The sequence below is a fragment of the Pinus tabuliformis genome, chromosome 2_2, assembly GCF_031772625.1.
Source record: "Pinus tabuliformis cultivar Carrire ecotype Pingquan chromosome 2_2, CPIR1, whole genome shotgun sequence".
Classification (NCBI taxonomy): domain Eukaryota; kingdom Viridiplantae; phylum Streptophyta; class Pinopsida; order Pinales; family Pinaceae; genus Pinus; species Pinus tabuliformis.
This window is the reverse complement of record NC_142300.1, coordinates 636,325,165-636,344,889: the sequence shown is the minus strand read 5'-3', so window position 1 is coordinate 636,344,889 and position 19,725 is coordinate 636,325,165.

Here is a 19,725-nt window from a genome sequence, read left to right as displayed (position 1 = left end):
TGAAATCTGGCTTCAGAAAGAACTCAGTACACTAGGGCTAATCCTGACCCTAATCCACCACCTGTGTTTGAGAACCCCAATCTAATCCCCAGAATTCTTAGAAGACAAGAAAGTTTTGTTAGCCCTCGACCCATATTCAGATCCCAATCTTGTCCTGTCAAGTGGCTTTACCTAGAAGACCTACCCTTTGATGAGTACTTTGAAACCTCTTTGTTTCAGACTTCATCCAACTCTGAATTAATAGACCTAGTCCAAGACCCAGAGTTTATTATAGAACTTGAAATCCAAAGAGCTAATTTGTCAATTGATCAATATTTGTAGAACTCACCTCAATCTGATCTTACCACTGAAGAAACCCCTAATCCTTTTGTAGTTACTTCTGTTTCTGCAAGTTCATCATCTTTCCCTCATTTCTCTCAACCTCAGACCACTCCACATCTGACCATTACCCCCAGCTTTCCATCCACAACTCAAACATACACTGTTACCCCAACTCCAGCCTTTGTTTCAACACTACCAGTAGAAATGGCTAATAGATGTGCTCCCCTGGTATTACCAGCCAATTTAGGTGCCATGCCCCAGGATTACCAAAGTAAGATCACCACCTTTGATGGCACTAGAACCTATACAACCCAGCAACACACCAAGAAGATGACTGATTATTTTGAAATTTATGAAATAGACAATGTTGATGTGCAAATGAGAATATTTGTTCAAAGTCTTTCTAGAGACATTAGAACCTGGTTTAGAGCCTTAACACCCAATAGTATAGATAGCCTAAGCACCCTCTATAAAAAATTCTTGAACAGGTGGGAGAAAAGGAAAGATCCCCTTCAAATTTTATCTGAATACGAGAACCTAAAAAGAGGACCCCATGAAACTGTCCAAGACTATTGCACTAGATTTAACAGTGTCTATAGTGCCATTCCACTAGATCTTAGGCCCCCACCTGGTTTAGCCTTAATCAAATTCCCAGATGGATTTGATTCTGATATGGCTTTCCAGCTGAGAGAATGAAACCCCCCTACTTTGGAAGATATGAAAAGCATAGCAGTCAGTGTTGAAGCCAACCTGCTATCCAAAAGATCCAAGGCCAGGAGTGAAAGGAGGATACTATTAAAAGAAGAAAGTTCACCCTTTGAACAAAAACTAGATGCCATAATTAAAGGAATGGATATACTAGGAAATAGAGTGGAGACGATTGAAAGAAAATCTCCTTGGGATAGCCAGCAAGCTAATGTAGGGAGAAATCCTAATTTAAAAAAAAATCAAAACAAGAACACTAGAAAGAATGGTCCTGACCAAAACATTAGACCCCCTTTCCAGGAGAACTATGCAGAAGCTTCTCACTCTGAAGGCCTAGAATAAGATACTCAAATAAATTCGATGGGGCTTGATGATGAAGGAGAAGTTTTCTTATCCCAAGATGATTAAGAAGCCCACATACTTAAATAGTTCCAAACCCAATCAGGAGAATCGTTTGACTTTAGGCAGGGATATGACTCATCCATCTTTGAGGTGCACAAGAAATACAATCTAAGAGGTAGGAGAATTGATGTCCCTAAAACAAACAAGAAAACAATCCCAAATCAACCCAAAAAAGGTAAGATAATAACCAAACCTTTGCAAATTCTTTCTAGACCAAACACTAATCCTTTCGACCCCATAATTGAAGATGTTTTTGACAATCAACCACATAATGAACAGAGTTCCACTTCTCTTCCTTCCAAGGAAACAGTGGAAGAACCTCCAAAGGTTGATCTCGGAAAATCAGCAAATCATAACTCTAATCCTAAAAATGAAAAATACGTAAAAAACATGGAAAACAGAGAAAACACTACTGCTCGAAATCCAAAAGCCCAAATAAAAAAACCCTTTAATCTGGAAAGAGAATTAGGCAAGCTAAAAAGTTTTGTCCCATTATCTGAATTAGCCAAACATGATGCCTACCAAACTCAAATCAATAGATCGCTGAAAATTACTAGAATTGAATATTCAGCTAATCTTTTTGATGATCAATCAGAGTTAATATTTGGCCCAGAAGTGAATGGGAAAGCATTAGAAGGAGGAATCCCTCCCTTGTATGTTAGCCTAAATATACATGATAACATTCTTCACAATGCCATGTTTGACTCTGGTGCATCTCATAATCTCATGCCCAAGTCTGTCATGGAAAAGCTAAACCTAGACATCACTAGACCATACAAAGATTTGTTTTCTTTTGACTCCAGTCAAGTGAGATGTTTAGGATTGATAAAAGACCTGTGTGTTTCATTGGTTCAATACCCTACAAAAACAATTTTAATGGACATAGTGGTAGCAAATATACCACCCAAATATGGCATGTTGTTGTCCAGATTCTGGGGTGCTAAGCTTCAGGGATCTCTTCAACTAGATATGGCATATGCCACTATATCGGCTTTTGGACAACCCAAGAAAATATATAGAGAAACATTGATGAAATATGTAGTAATTAGTTAGGAAAAACCCCAAAATTTCCCCATCTACTCAGTACACTCTGATATGGATTCTTTCATTCTTTACAATGCAAAAGGTAGTCCTTCAAATACTTTAGATGTTTTAGCAGTAGAACCAAAAGAAATTGAAAGAGAAAAATCGACTGTTCATATTCATGAAATATCAAATAACAAAGAAAAGTCAGATGATAATGAAAACCCAAATGCCATGGTTAAACAAGTTCCCACTACTCCAGATACAAATTATGAACATGAAATCCCTTGGCATTTAGAATTTGATGGCTCGGTAAATAAACTAGGAGCAGGAGAAAGAGTTTGGGTGTACAATTTAGAAAATGATCATGCTGAAGGCCATGCCTACAGATTAAACTTTATATGCACGAATAATATGGAAAAATATGAGGCTTTCTTGTTAGGTCTTAAACTTGTTAAAAGATTAGGAGCTATAAGGGTGTCCATCATTGGAGATTCAGAATTAATAGTTAAACAGATTAAAGGAACTTACTTAACCAGGGATCGTGGACTAGGATATTATAGAGGAACTGTCATAGAAATCCTCAACATTTTTTTGGAAACCTAGCTTGAAACTGTTCCTAGAAAACACAACATGCAAGCCCACAGCCTGGCCATGTTTGCCAACACCTAAAAATTACCTTTTCAACCTAATCATCAATATACTGCTGAGATTAGGCATAGACTAGTCATCCCTGTTAATCTTAAGAACTGGCAGGTTTTTGATAGTGATAAGCAGATCAATAATTTTCTAACTTTAGATGAAGATTTTTCTAATATTAACATAGATGTTGATACAATTACTAGTTCTAATCAAATAAATGAGGTAGAAATTAACATTTCAGAAGAGGACTCAATAAATATGCTTCATCCTACAAAATTCACACAAGAAGAAATTCAAAACTTGAAACAAATGGACCTCGATGAGATAATTGAAGAAGAAACAGAGGCTATAAATCTAAAGGACAATAATTTACCCAAAGTATTGACTCCTCTAGAAGATTTGTTTGACTCTAATGACATTCTGAAGAAACCTAAAATGGAGCCATTAAAGTAGATATTAAGGAGTATAACTTAGGAACACATGATAATCCAAAACTGATAAAATTGTCAAAACCTTTACCTCCTGATTAGAAGCTAAAGTATGTTGAACTTATGAGGGAATTCTAGGATGTCTTTGCCTGGAGTTACGAAGATTTGAAGTCATATGACAGCTCTATCATTCAGCATACCATACCTCTGAAAGAAAATCAAAAGTCCTTTAAACAAAAACTCAGAAGAATTAACCCTTTGTTATTACCATCAATTGAGAAAGAAATCAAATGCATGTATGAAGCAGGGATTATTGCCCCTGTTAGATTTTCAGAATGGGCGTCTAACCTGGTACCTACTAGGGAGAAAACAGGGGAAATAAGGTTGTGTGTTGACCTAAGAAATTTAAATAAGGTCTCTCTTAAAGATAACTATCCTTTACCCAAAATGGATCATATTTTACAAAGGGTAGTGGGTTCTTCTAGAATTTCACTTTTAGATGGGCTTTCAGGCTATAACCAAATCTTCATTCATCCTAATGACCAAGAGAAAACTACTTTTACAACCCCATGGGGTACTTTCATGTACATCAAAATGCCATTTGGACTAAAAAACACAGGAGCTACTTTTCAAAGAGAAATGGACATTGCCTTTGCCAAATAAATTCATGATTTTCTTGTTATATATCTTGATGATCTCACTGTTTTTTCTAAACCAGATCAGCAACACTTGGAGAATCTCAGGCAAGTTTTTTTTAAGTGCAGAAAGCATGGCATTTCTTTGAATCCAAATCAGTCTTTATTTGGTCTGGAAGAAGGAAAACTTTTAGGTCACATCATTTCCAAGGATGGCATTCAAATTGATCCTTCTAGAATTGAAGCTATTTTACAGATACCCCATCCAAGAAACCTTAAAGAGCTTCAGGCCTTTCTAGGGAAGATAAATTTTTTAAGGAGATTCATTTATAACCTAGTTGAACTCATTAGATCATTAAATAACATGCTAAAAAAGGATTCAAGCATCAAATGGACAGTTGAGGCTAAGCAATGATTTGAAGAAATCAAAATGGCCTTAACCAGAACACCAGTCCTCACAAGCCCACAGTTTGATAGAGACTTCATAATTTTTTCCTTTGCATCAGAACACACCATAGCTGCAGTTTTACTACAAAAGGATGATCAAGGATGTGAAAAAACAATAGCCTTTTTTAGTAAAGCTCTCAAAGATGCATCATTAAAACACAAAATAATGGAGAAACAAGCTTTTGCATTAGTAAAAGCCCTTAAAGATTTCAGAGTCTATATATTGTATTCGCATGTAATAGCTTATGTTCCTAATGCAGTAGTCAAAGACATCCTAACTCAAGGTGGAGTTGATGGCAAAAGAGGAAAATGGATAGCTACTATCTTAGAGTATGATATACAGATAAAACCTACCAAGCTAATTAAAGGTCAGGGATTGGCCAAACTCATGGTAGAAACTAATTGTCAAGCCCTAGACATAAATCTCATTGCAGAGCTAGATAACGAGCAGGAGATGGCGACTCCATAGATCAGCCAGGCATTTTCAGATTCACCCTGGTATGTTGATATAGTTTATGTTTTAAAAAACTTGTAGGCTCCTCCAGGGTTATCTAGAACCAAGAATAGGTTTTTGAAAATGAAGTCTTCAAAGCTTTGCATCTTAGATAATACTCTTTTTTGGAAAAATCATGAAGGAATTTTGTTAAATTTTTTATTAAAAGATGAAGCTAACAAGGCTCTCTAAGAATTTCATGCAGGGGACTGTGGTGGACATCGCTATTGGAAGTAAACTGCTGACAAAATCATAAGGGCTGGATTCTATTGGCCAACCTTGTTTGCAGATGTGAAGAAATTCGTAACTTCTTGCCACAAATGCCAAATATTTGAAGGAAAAAGAAAATTGTTACCTTTACCCTTGAAGCCTATTTCCACTGAGAAACCTTTTCAACAATGGGGTCTCGACTTCATTGGGGAAATTCATCCACCCTCTTCTGGTCAACACAAATGGATACTCACTGCAACTGACTATTTTACAAAATGGATAGAAGCCATTCCCTCCAGACAAGCCACAGACATTGTCATCATAGGATTTCTAGAGGTCAATATTTTATCTAGATTTGGTTGTCCCACTAAAATCATTACTGATAATGTTGTAGCCTTCAAGTCAAACAAAATGATTTCCTTTTGTCACAAATATCACATAACACTCGGTCATTCCACTTCTTACTATCCTCAAGGGAATGGACTTGCAGAATCTTCTAATAAAAGTCTCATCAATATTATAAAAAAAGTGTTAGAAGAAAATAAGAAAACTTGGAAAAAAAAATTGATAAATGCTTTGTGGGCAAACAGGCTTACAACCAAAAAATCCATTGGAACCAGTCCCTATGAACTTGTATATGGCATGGAAGTTGTTTTTCCCTCACCTTTAGGAATTCCTGTTATGAAATTACTACAAGAAGCTCAAGTGGAACCAAATGATATACATAGAAGGATAAACCAAACCATCCATTTGCAACAAACCAGGGAGGAAGTGTACCAAAGGTCCCAAGTACTGTAGGAAAAACTCAAGAAGATCTTTAACAAAAGGACCAAGGTAGAATATTTCTACCTTGGAGACAAAGTGTTGAGATGGGATTCAAGAAGAGAAGATGAAGGAAAACATGGGAAGTTTGACTTCCTATGGAAAGGACCATATATCATATTTGATTTCAGAGGAAACAATGCATATTTTCTCAAAGAGTTAGATGGTACAGAAGTGGAAGGAGGACCAGACAATGTTTAGATGTTAAAGCATTACTTTGATCCTAGTTACTAATATTACTATGTTCTTAACTGTATATATTATATCCTTTGTAATGTCTAGTGTTGATTGGATGGTAAGATTATGGAGTTGAAGCCCGAAGAGAAGGCCCTAAGCTTCAAAATCATTATTGTCATACATACAAATAAAGCAGCAAGGAAAAGGAAGATTGCAGAGCACAGTCAAAGTCATTTAGAGGCCACTGATCTACTATTCTTGAATTTCCACGGGGAAAAGCCATCCCCAAGTGGAGCCACTGTTATGACCCTATACCAATAGGTGTCATATATTGTGATTAACTTGGTTTAATTTTGAAATATGTTCATATCTTTACTTGTTGCAAAGGTTTTCCATATTTATGAAAAATAAAAAAATAAAAAAATGTAAAGAGGGTATACCCTAGAAAAAGAATAAAAGGGTAAAAAGAATAAGGAAAATGTCAAAAAATGAAAGAAAATGAACCCCAAAAGAAAAGAAAAGACCATGAAAGTGTGCAAGTCCAAATGCCACTACTATTTACTTTATGCATAATAAAGATTGTGTGCAACTTGTTACCTATGCCACAATCCATGGTAATCAAATAGCTTAATTTTGGTTATTCCATGTTTTCAATTTCATCTTTTAGATATAGAGAATCAAGATCTGACCAAACAGTTTAATCTTGATAGATAAGTAGATAGGTAGAGTGAATAAAAGGAGCTCAATAGTTTAATCTGAGCCCTTGGATATAATAAGTGTAGATCTAGAGAGGTATCACTATGTAAAAGTAAAGAAAGTCTGATAAGGGTTTGCCAGTTCAAGTGCACCCTAATAAAGAAGTGAAAATGCTAGGATAAAGTAGGTAGGGTAAGTAGATGATGGTTGTAGAATAAATGTGTGGTGAATGTTAAGTTTAAATGCTTAAATCATTTGCTTTCATCACTTGGACAAAGCATGTATCACATGGAAGGCACATCAACATTCAAAGTCAAATTAATTAACTTCCCTACTCATTTCCCCTAAAAATTCACTAATTTCCCCTGAGTGCTAAAGGCACCTATAAACAAGTTAAAGGGGCTCAGAGCATTTCTATGACTTTTGGAGGGACTGGGCCCTCGACCTAATAATTTGAAATACCTAAAGTACTTAAATCCCCTTCATCAACATTACCCCCCATAAAATCACTCATTACTTGGATAAAATTTTTCCTAAGTAAAATCCTATTTTACTTAAGTAAATTGAAATAATTCCTCATGAAACACTTTCGGAAAAAATTAGACTTGGCACTTTCCCATTCATTTGGTCATATTAACCACTAATGTTATTATTATGTAATTCCTGAATAAAACAACATTACCCATGCCTGTATTATTATATTATACAAAACCCCAAATTTTTACATATTTCGCCCCGATGGTTAAATATAACCGTAAATCAAATAATAAATGGGATTAATTAGCTAATCTATATTTAATTAAGAACCTGACCTCCCTGCCATGCTAATGAGAATTAATTAAGTCATCAGGACTAATTAATAACTCAGCGACCAATCAAATCGCCCTCGATATGATTAAGTCTTTTAATTAATATCGGGCCCGCCCCTGTTATACATCAGTCATGTCATTGCCCTGACTACCATCTAATCAGATCCTTTAGATCCGATGGCCCTCGATCATATCACACAGGCTTTTTGGTCGACGTTTAGCGCGTGATGTGAGTGGCTTTATGAACAGTGCCAATGCTACGTGTCAAGCAATGTATGGAATCGCGCGGCTCCCCCCAAATACCACTTACCCTCCATAAGTGGTGCGATGAAACCCACTTACCGCCTCTCGCTAATGACAAAATGTCAAGTCACCCTCACTGACGTAACCTATCCGTGTCACGAAACCCACCAAAAACTTTGACTTTCCATAAAAAAGCAAAGTTAATCCATTTTTCATCATTCATTTTGAAAAACTCATGCATGCAGCCAGTACGTAGAAAATCGACCAGCTTCTCCCCCAACCGCCAACTGCCTTCAACGCTATTGTTCAACTCTACTTCAGTCCACTGCATGCCTCCCGCGGATGTGAAAGTCATACTCAATGACCCATAAACATGTATTTACCAGTTTTCCTCCCAGAAACCCTCTTAAATACTTAAATTCCTCTGCAAATTACATTGAAAACCAAAATTCCAGTGTAATTTAATTGCAAGGCTTAAAATCAAAGACTCCCAGGACCTCTGTTACACATTTTTTACTCAAAAAGCCCCATTTTCATTTCTGAATCCATAAGAACTAGAAAGGGAAACCCCCACAGCCCTCAATGTGGCTCTAGTCTCTACTCCTCACAAGAACTTAGACCACCTTCCCTTAGCTGATAGGGACTTCCAAATCAAAGACCTCACATTTGATGACTCCCCCTTGAGACTGCATTGTAAATACCAGGACCTTTACCTCAATAATGCTGACAATATTGGTCGTGGGAATAAAATCTACCAAAGTACCAATTCCCTTCTATGCACATTTTCCCAGACATTATTCATCAGTGCCATGCCAATTATAACCCTAGTCTTAGAGTTGTAATTTCCCCCGACCAACAAATCCTTTTTACCATTACAATGGACTCCATCAATGAAATATTGCAGCTGCAACCTAGTCAAAAGCTTACCCCTCTGTCTATTGCTGATTTACTTGACAAATCTTCCAAACTATCTAGCTCAGAGATTGCTAGAGTTTGCCAAACGTTCATGTTAGACCAATACATTTTAGAAAACCCTCCACCCTACATGGCAGGTGCTTTTACAAGCTTAGGGAGGGATATTATTACCATGATTGCCTGTATTCTTGGTTTCATAACCAATGAATATGTGGATGAAATGACCTTTGCTTATATGACTATCTTCACCCCTGGCCAACCCCCTGCTGCCAAGTATGACTATGTTGCATTCATAGCTGACAAAATCCATGATCAGTTCATGAGATTGGAAAATGAGAGAGTGTTCAAGTATTCCACAATCTTGTATCACCTCTTCCTGTATTACCAAACTGACAAATTCCCATTCTCTGTGAATAAGCTTGATACCAGATGTAATCCCAAATTAGTCATTTTCTAGACTTCCATTTTCCACCACTCATACACTTCTCCCTATTCATACAATGAATTCATAGATCGATTTGTCTATCTTGTAACCACCATGCTGACAGGAAATCCTCCGACAAGAATCAGTGATGATATCAAGAGAATCCTTCAACTGTCAAAGTAGTACAAGATAGGTGACTGGTACTTGTACCAGAATCACACTGAGATCCGAATCTATGGTTGTGAGCTCCCTCCTTTCAAGCTGCCTAAGTATGTCCCTATGAGATTGTTTGCCCTGGAATATTACAGGAAAATATTAGACTCTGACCAAATTCATTTCACCAAGGCAAAGAAGAAAGCCCAATTGAGGATCAAAGACCACCTAGGCCCAAGGGAAGCAGGGAAAAAAGCAGAAGAAATCATAGAAACAACAATGAAACTAAAGAAAATATTTGCTTGGATTTATGACCCTCACAGATTCATTTGTGACAGAAGATTGAAACATAAATTGTTACCTTATATCCATCACAGAATCCCTGATATAGAACAATATGCAAATTTGAATGAATGGAGGGAAGGGACTTAGATAGAATAGGATAGTGATCAGGTTGAGGTTGGAAATGTGATGAAAGATATGGAGAAGAGACTTTCCCTGGACTCTTTTGAACAGGTGGCAATAGAAACTTCTCAAAGGCACACACAGGAAACTAGTTCTCCCACAGCAGAGCCATCAAAGGAACAAAACCAGGGAACTAGTGTTCCTACATCAGAACAAACAGGACAATGACAAGCATCAGAACAGCTAGAGGTATCAGAGCAGCCTGAAACCTCTGAAGAAAGAGCTCCACCATAGACACACCTAGCTCCTACAAACATGAGAAATCCCCCAGTAGTGCAGACTCCTTTGAATGAGGAAAAGAATTTGAAAAGAGACAGGGAAGTAGCTACCCCTTCTAGCATACCTACAGATCAAACCTTTTCTAAGAGGCAAAGGTTGAATCCTTATTCAGAGGAGGAGTTCATAGACGAAACTACAGAGAGCTTGAGGAAGGAAGGTACAAATAGTTTGCACACATTCCCAACAGGTGGGACACCTTCAAGTTCCCAAACGCAAGAACTGGAAAGGCAACAGAGCATAGAAGTTTCATCTCTTAGGTCTTATTCTGAGAAACTTATAGATATAAAGGGGAAGTTTAAATAAATCAAGACAAAGAATGAGCAACTGAAGGCCCAAGCCTATGCTCAGTAGTTAAAGATGGCCCCTATAAACCAAACCAGATTGATGTCAGTCTTTGATATCAAAGAGGGCAAAATGCAAATCAATTTCCCAAAGCCCACAATGCTGCATCCAAAATCCTTGGCAGATTATCTCAAAACTGACTTTGAAGTCATGGCTAAAGACATCCACACTATAGACTAGATTGAACTACACAAGCAAACGGGTGAGATGGTATATTATACATTGACTAGAAAGGCAATTATGGCACATAGGTTGCAAAATTCACTGAGAAACACTACTGCCAAATTGCAACTAGAAAAAGCCTCCTTATAAGAAAAAGACAATAGAATAAAATCATTGGAGGAGCTAATCATTGAGTTGGGCCATGACCCAAAAGATGTTAAGGCAGCAGAAAGCTTAATTAAGAAAAAGAATGAAGACATAGCTGCACTTAGAAAACAAATGAAATTGCCATCACTCATTCATCCTCAGACTGTCGAGGTTATAGAAAAGAAAAATGAAGAAGAACTTATGGACTTGGTCCTTAAGTTAAATGAACAATTGAAGGAAACAGAGCATGAATTGGAGAAAGCAGTGTAGTCAAGGCAGAGTGAGTCGACCACACAGCCTCAAACTGTAGTGCCAGTAGTTTCAACAACAGTCCCTTCTACACTGGCAACTATTTTAGCACCAAACATTCCTTTGGCAACAGCTACACCTGTAGAAGCAACATGTACATCACAGACAGTTACACCAACATAGAGCACAGAGGACTTAATTAAGTCCATGGAGGAGATGAAACTCCAAGTCACAAAGCTTCAGAAAGTGAAAGAAAAATTCACTACTTTGGAACAAAAATATGATATATCCAAAATCAAATATGCAGAAAAGACAAGGAAAAACAAATGCTTAACCCAATAGATTAAAGCACTGGAGAAAGACCTTAAATTTGAAAAGCCTTTGACAACTACTAGAAAAATACTGTGGACCAATATCATTGATTCCATCAATGATATTTGGTCATCAATTCAAATCAATTTTGAACAGATTGATTTAGTGAAACTTGCTCTTGAAGAGATTGAGAAAACCAGAGAAGAGCTGGGCAGGAAACCTGAGGAAGCTACCAGATTGATCAATTTTCTAAATAGTAAAAACAAGCAACAGTTAGAACAATTAGACATTGAGGATAAGACTGCTACTCTCCTCGAAATAAAGAAAGTGTTGACCAAAAGGAATCTGATGCAAGGCCTGGAACGAAGATGTCAAATTATGCAAGAGGACATAGATGAGTTCATGAGGAAGTTTGACATCTTACAAAGTAAAGGACTCCCAAGTCCTTTAGTCATCAATGATAAACTAATGGTTTAGGTTGATTAGATTAATAAATTACATCAGCAGGCTAACAATCAAGCTAGTTCATCTTTAGCCATGGCATTACCAGCAAGAAAAGTGGTTTATGATGGTTTAGAGAACCTTTTCTTCATCAAACATGAAGTGAAGCACCTATTCCCAGTGCAACCCAATTTTGTGAAATATACTGAAGCAGATGAAATCTACAGGAAGATGACAAAGATAAGAATACCAAAATATGATTGGTGGACCAACATGACTGACATCCTATAAATTACCATGACTAAAGTGAGGTAAATAGAAATAATTTACCACAGTAAAGTCTGGTAAAAAGGGTGAACAATGGTGAACAGGTAAAGAGTATCAAATACAGGTGAAAGAGTATCAACTAAAAAGATCAAATGAGATGTCCAACATAGAGTTACTAGCATGACAACAAGATGTCCATTCATAGGACCTGCTTCCAACTCCTTCAATGAAAACAGGGACAACAACAATCAGTTCATATTCTATTTCTATATTCGAGACCATATGTCTCTATATTTATGTAAATAGATATTTTATTTTCCTAGAATAAATCTCATTTAGTTATGAGATATTTTGATGTAAATTTTGTATAAGTACTACCTTATTCGAAGTACTGAATGTGGATTATTAGACATTTCTGTAGACAATTTACTTTTGGAATTGAAGTGTTGTTGAACAACTTTTGTATGGCTGGCTGGATCAAAGTAATAAAGCAAAGGACTTTTACAGGATACCTGTGTCAAACAAGAAACAAATAAGTATTCTATATCTTGTGTTTTTACAATTTTTTAGGTTTAATAAATATTCATATGTGTTTCATATCAGAATGATAAATGAAAAGTTATATTTCAGAAAGTGCTTATTTCATTCTATCTTTAAAATTGTTTATTTTCTTAATGTTTTATTCCAGGATATTATAGGTAGGGAATTCTTAATTTCTCCATGCTTTCATAGTGTATCACTGTGACCATTTAACAAAGAATACTTATTTTCTTTTTGTTAATGAGCACCCACTTTCCCTCATCTTGGACCCTGTGGAAGGATTCTTAGTTTCCCTTCCTCCCTGTTCAAGACCATTTCACCCATTTGAAGCTAGCATTTGTCTTTTGTTTAGCTATTTTGCCCTGTGAATTTCTCCTTTGTTAAATCAACCTAATCCAGTTAAGCCATCATTTAGTTGACTCCATATCCCAATGGCCTGAAATACCTTGTTCTATCCATCTGCTCTCGAATTCCACCACCAAACAAAATCAAAACCCCCCCAAGCTTTCATAACTAGCCTAATATCCCATAAAAGAAAGCTAAATCATAAAGAGAGAGCCCTCTCTGAGTACATATTGGCTAGATTCTGTACTTAAAAGATTGGTTTGTGGTTACCTCGGACCCCTTTCCTTCTTCCCATAACTTCTAAGGAAAATCTGAGTGATAACAAATTCCTACATTTGGGATTATTCTCTTTTCATCTACATGGAGGTTAGATATAGCTGCCAACTGGACATGGGGAATACATGACTTGTAGAATTTCTATGGATGCATGGGGGATCTAATTGAGAACTCGAGTTCACCTTTTATACTAGGGGCAATTGGCCACTCAGTGGGGTTATTACATTGATATGCACTGATGGCATTTGAAGGAGATCCTTTGGGTTATTACTTTTATGTTAAGACAAGAATATGATAGGCTTGAAGCTACTCCTTTTGTTAATTCTTCTTGTCAAAGTTTAATATGGCCTATGGTTCATCATCCTGGTGTGTTGGTGAAGAGAAAAATCTCTATGTCATTGCTTCTAGGAGTTCATAGTGTCTAAATAAAGGAGTGCATTTTTTTGTTACAAGGTTCCCATTCATGCCTTCATTGAGTTTGAAAGAAGGTAATTTTGGTTATTGTATTGGTTGGAGAGATGGGTCTGAACATGATTACACGTTCAAGACCTGTCGATAGCCCATTGATCCCTCATTGGTTACTTATTATGCCAAGGTTGCTCGTTAGTCACGTTTGGGGAAACATCAATATTCGAGTCTCAGTGGTGTCATGGAAAGAGTTATTGTTATTCATAGTTGATGGACATAGGTCATGGCTTGTGACTCTTTGGAGCTCGTCTATGGTCTCAGGTCATCCAAACTCATTCAATTCATTGGCCATCCCATATGTAGCTTCCAAATCTTTTACATAGGATAGTCTGGCCATGCTAAGCACCTTTACTATTAGTTTTGTGGCTCTAGGCCATGTTTTGGTTATTATGTATCATTCTACAAATCATTTCCACTCCTTCCTATGGTTTTGAAAGACATTTTAGTTAAACTTAGTATATGTAATCTCAAGACCTTAAATTGGTGGTTTTGGGCTGGTTTCCCCTTTAGGCAGCCCTTAACACCAAGTAGAATTGTTTGTACTCATTTTCATCAGTAACTAAATGTCATGCTTTATACAAAAAAAAAAAAAATGTAGAAGAAAAAGTACTAACATTATTATACAAAGGGAACTTCTTCAAGAATGAAATTTGCAGCAAAATTTCAATTGGATTACCAAAAATAAGTTGTGATTCTATTAAAAATTGTGAATGGTTCAATAATGGATAACATAATTGGTAAGAATTATATGGTAAAATTTAAGTATTGGATCTTGTGAAATATATTAAAATTGATGACATTAAATCTGAAATATAAAGTGGAATGATGAGGCTTAATTATTAGTTGAAATTACAAGTCCTCGTTCTCCTTATAAATCCTTTGGTGCTCATACTTTAAATTTCAATCAATTTTGAAAGAAATAATTGGATGAATAGTATATAATCTTCCACCTATTTATAAAGTGTGTTATCAGTATTAAAACAATTATCATATAAGCATACCATTAAATTTATGCCTTTGTTTACAAAAAGTTCATTACCATTCATAGAAAATATTCCAAACAAGTACCAATTGAAATATTGACATCAAATTGAGTATAATTATATAATTGTGAAGAGTTTCAAAAACATCAGATACATTATCCATATCTTGATTTGTAAATTTAGAACCATATTTGGTAATGGATGCTTTCTATGCAAAATGGACATTATTTTGCATTTGAGAGGTAATCAAATGAAGAGGTGTTATAAATTTTACTATACAAGGCCATATCTCATCTTTTAATTTAAATTTCTTTCAGGATTAAACATATGAAGATTCAACATAATAATCACCATTAGATAAATTTCCTTAATGTCATCAATGTCTAGTGGTTCATATAAAAACATTTCCTTCTCCTCTATATTAGGCATTGTACAAATATAAGCATCAAAAAATGAACTAAATTCGCCTGTATGTATTTTTTCAAATTTAACCATAGTATTATCATTTTTTATTTCATAATCCTCAATGGTAAACTCATAATTTATTTTATTTATAGTAATTTCCTTATCCCTTGGATATGATTTTGCATATGAATGAAATTCAAAATGGAAAGTATAATTATTATATAGAGAAGAGTGCACAAATAAATTAGGATACAATGAAAAATATATTTCTAAGAATACATGAATAATATTTTTCCATTAGATAAATGATCATCACTATCAAGGTTTAATTATTCATTGTTAATTTCACCCTAGATGGTACTAATAGAGAACTCAAATTCATTTGAAGTAGTTCCAGGGGTAGCATCAATGTAGTTCCAACCATTGTCATTGAATAAGATTATCAATAATTTTGAAATAATTGTCCATAATATCTTCTGCAACATGCATATTATGAAAATAATGATCCTTATGTTCATCACAGTTTTCCTTTCTTAGTACACAAGGAAGAGAGTAAAGGTAATGAAACTATTTTTTTACATTAGCCTCGAGAAGCTTATCATTAAGATGAAATTTAAAACAAATTAATCTAAAAGTTAGAAGAAATTATTTCACAACATCACCTTCATATATAAGTAAATTTTCCAGTTCAAAATAAAATTCACTCTAATCATAATATTAAAAAGAATGTAAGAATTCACTTACAAATGTTATAATATGTGAGTAGAGGAGGTTGGTAATGCATTACACCAATGTTTTACCTAGAATTTGAATGTAAAAGTGAACAATATACACATGAAACCCTTATGAACCATATTGTTATATATACCATTCTGAATAAATTCAAGAACATGCTCAGATCCATATGTTTCACCCTCATAATCAAATTTAAATTTCTATAGGGGTTTAACTATGTTTAAAGGAATAGTACATGATGATAATCTAGAAACACATCTCCAAATAGGGGCTTTCGGATGATCCATTAGTAATAAAGAAGTATAAAAAATAATAGCTCTGAAGGGTCATCATGTCATATATGCTCCTTGTAGTTTCAATTTTCAATAACTAGAAAAATTCCTCCTAAAACATGGAATCATCACTCAATCAAATGCCCCAATTTAGGCCTATACTCATTTAGTGTAGTAATCCCCACTGTTATGTGGACCCTATTTCTACTAAATAATCTGTCTTGGAAAGGATACTTTCAAATGTGCTTTCCTAAGTGTAAATGGAGTATAATGTAGTATAAAAAACAAAACTAACTAATCTATATAAATATACCTCTTATTCCAAATATAGTTATCCCAATTGGGATCAAGAAGCAATTCATAATATTCAAATTGGGGGTTAAAACACCTTAAATGTAATATGTTGAGAGGAAGATAAATTGATTTAGATAAGAAATAATTCATTGTTTCAATAATTTTTTAGGTACACTGTATAATGTAAATTTTGTTGCTTCTACAACACCCTCCAAAATTTTTCCGCGTTCAAATTTTGGAGCTACCAACCATCATACCAAGCGATGCCTCCAATCATCAAGTGTTGTTTCATGTTATTACACATGTTACAAGTGTCCTTTTTATTTCCTGAGTGTCATCAGGTCATTAAGAAAATATATGGTGCACTTCATAGTCGTGAAACATTTTCTAGTCATAAAGCAACGCTTTCGGTTGCAATAATATATACTTTGTCTGTTTTACTTGGATAGTGTTTGTAAACTAATGTTTTGACGTATACTTCTCAATATTGGGTCCTTTCCAATATTTTTAGATTATTTGGTATGTTTCACACTCTATTTTAATCTTAACTCATTTTGTGTTCCCATGTTTCATCTTCCAGACTTGGGAAAATTATCAAACTTTGTAAGTCTACCCACTAGGCTAGAGAGAGAACACAACACACTCTCCAGGCTTAGTCATACACCCCCTTGTTTTTTGAGACTATGCCCTGCCCCCAAGCCCAACTTTGCACCTATCTCTAGCGTATAATGCAATCTCAACCATCAAGACCCTCCTTACTCTTATGGACTGCGCTAGACTTTCCCTCTCTCCTAGTTGAGTGCATAGCACACCAAATAATGGCGAGTCAAGCTTCATTGAGCCTCGACAGTGTGCCCTACACCCAAAAGTGCCCACTTCTTCTCCTAATCACACCACTGATTTACAGTTAAAAGTTTGCATGAAACATGATAGAATATGATTCTTTTGGCTGATGTATACTTACCATGAGTGATATTACTTGTAGTTCTTTCTAGAACATCATGGCAAGGATGCGTGAAGAGATTAGTCAAAGTAAGCAACCCAAGGAATAATTTAAAGGAAAAGGAACATATGTTGCGAAAATTCAAAGAAAATTGGATCTATCTGATCAAACTAGTCAATTAAGACTCCATATGACCTTAAGACCCTTTGTAGGGAAGAAGGAAACAACAATGAAAAATCAACATTGAGTATTGAAGACATAGGTGGCAACATTGTCAGTTCTCAAAAAAGTCCATGTCACAAGTCACTATGGTTCCAAGTCATAAATTATTGTGGCTTGTCCTATTATTGTTGCATGGTAATGTGGAAATAATGATGTAATTGTGTAATCATTGTAAATATAAATATGTGGAAGTCCAGGAGTCATATATGGAAAGAAGAGGCATATGGAGAAGTCTAAAGGTCATGTATAGAGGTTCAAGAGATATGTAGAAGTTCAAAAGTCATACTAAACTTCAAATGTCATTTGGAACTCCAAAGGTCATTAGAAGTTGAAAACTCATATGGGAAGCTCAAGAGTCATGGGGATATGAAGAGTCTTGTTTCTAGTTATAAAAGAAGCCTCATTACTCAAAGAAAGGAATTTTCACATTGGCTTCTCCTACAAGGCATTAGATAGATAGAGATATTTATTTTGGAGAGAAAGTAGTGGCTCTAACGTTGTACTATTAGAGCTAGTGGCATTCATTGCATCAATGTATCTTGGAACTTTTTCTTAATACTTGGAGTTCATTCAGCCAACACATTCTCATGCATATATCATAGATGTTACAATGTTATTCTATGGATATTTATGGTGTATGTCGCATTTATATGTACTAAGGAAATTGAACTATTTTGGTGACTTTGGTGCTTATCTTATTGAAAGTATGTTTTGATTGTTATAGTGATCATTGCATCTATGTGACCTACTTTTCTTGATGACTAGAGATTCTTTCTCATCCATGTGCATGTGCCTTTACGAGAATAGTACTATTAATGTTTCTTTAGAGGATCAATTTTTGTTTCCTTGCAGTGAAAGAACCTTGATACATTTGCAATTGAATATTCCACAAGGAATAATTTATTTCTCATTCAAAAGTACATGTGCACTACTCTCTTATGCTAATTTCTCAAGCCAAGGAAAATATTTAAGTAAATGGAAGTCGAGCCATATTTTTGGATGGGACTCCTATAATGAATGGTGTGAGTTATATTGGGAATTCATATATGGGAGATCCCCTATAATTTGGTGGAATTTATCATTGTCAACATTCTAGCACTAGAAGGAGGGAAACCACCATTTTATGGCTGATAACCTACCTCACGCCAACAACGAATAATTTGTGCAAGGGAGTAACAACCTTTGTTCAATCCCAACTCCCATCCATGAGACTAGGGAGTCTTATCATCTTGGTCTGGAAAAAACTTTTGAAGCTACCTATGATCAACTTCGGACACTCTAGCCAATTACTTGTTAATATGCAAGAGCTCTTGGATTACTTCTTGTTTCTCCTAATCTTCCTCATAATCCAAGAAAGAAAGAAACAACACATACTAGTGTATTGGTTTCATCGGTGGAATATTTCGTTATTTCCACCCTTGAAGAATTAGTAGAACCCACAGAAGGGAAAATCCAACAAGGGGACCTTCCACCTATTGAGGAAGGTTTATGTGGTCATGAGGGAGATTTTGAATTTTATAACGAAGAACAATCGAGATACTAAGAACAATGTGATCATAACAAAGATCTGATTGGTGGAGGAGACTCTTCATATTGAGAAAAAGAGGAAGAAGGAGGAAAAGACATGTCTTATCAATATATGGATTGGATGGCCCAAGGGCCACTATCTCTTCTGGATAATCTCAACTGCATGCCAAAACATCCAGAAAAGTTGTTATCAAAGTTTGATCCTAACAAGAAGACAAAATTTGAAGATCATATTGAAGACTTCTACATGCATTTATGAATTCATGTGGTACACTTTAATGACGTTGTCTGTATATTTTTTTCCATACACTTTAGAAGGAAGAGCATTTATATAGTATCATAGTGTTATAGCTAATTCAATTCACATTTAGAAGGAGTTTAATAGGTTGGTTTTAGAGAATTATGTGGATTATAAAACTCCTGCCATGTTTTTAAAAGAACTCGGGAACCTCAAGATGGGGGAGAAGGAGAAGGTAAAGGATTTCAATCAAATATGTACCTGTATA